Below are 410 nucleotides of genomic sequence, written 5' to 3'. Positions count from 1 at the left end.
CTGGAAAACAGCTCGTATTGTGCTTCTCCATCTTTTCTCCAGTCACACTCGATCACCTTGAGCGTGTCTCTTGTGTTAATGGGAAGCTGAAGCCCACCTTAAATGCTCTGAACTCGTGGGTGTGACCTGCAGAATTCCTCCAGCCCAACAGCTGGTGGGCCTGCAGCAGGGGCGAATGGAGGGCGAGGGGCCCTTCAGGGGCTGGGCAGAGGGACGGTGCTGCAGAGAAGATGAATCTCCGATGGAGCAGAGGGGCAGGTCTTCGAGAAAGAGGTCGTCAAACCCACTGCAGCAGCACACAGACGGCACCAGGCTTGGCTGGAGGCCCGGTTTTTTTCGGCGCCCTGCGCTGATTTAACTCTCCCAGGCGGATGCATTTTAGCACTGCAGCAGCAGGTCCAGAAGTGCAG

Source organism: Meleagris gallopavo, chromosome 15 (genome assembly GCF_000146605.3).
Source record: "Meleagris gallopavo isolate NT-WF06-2002-E0010 breed Aviagen turkey brand Nicholas breeding stock chromosome 15, Turkey_5.1, whole genome shotgun sequence".
Lineage (NCBI taxonomy): Eukaryota > Metazoa > Chordata > Aves > Galliformes > Phasianidae > Meleagris > Meleagris gallopavo.
The sequence above is the reverse complement of the archived record's forward strand: the minus strand, read 5'-3'. Positions refer to the sequence as shown.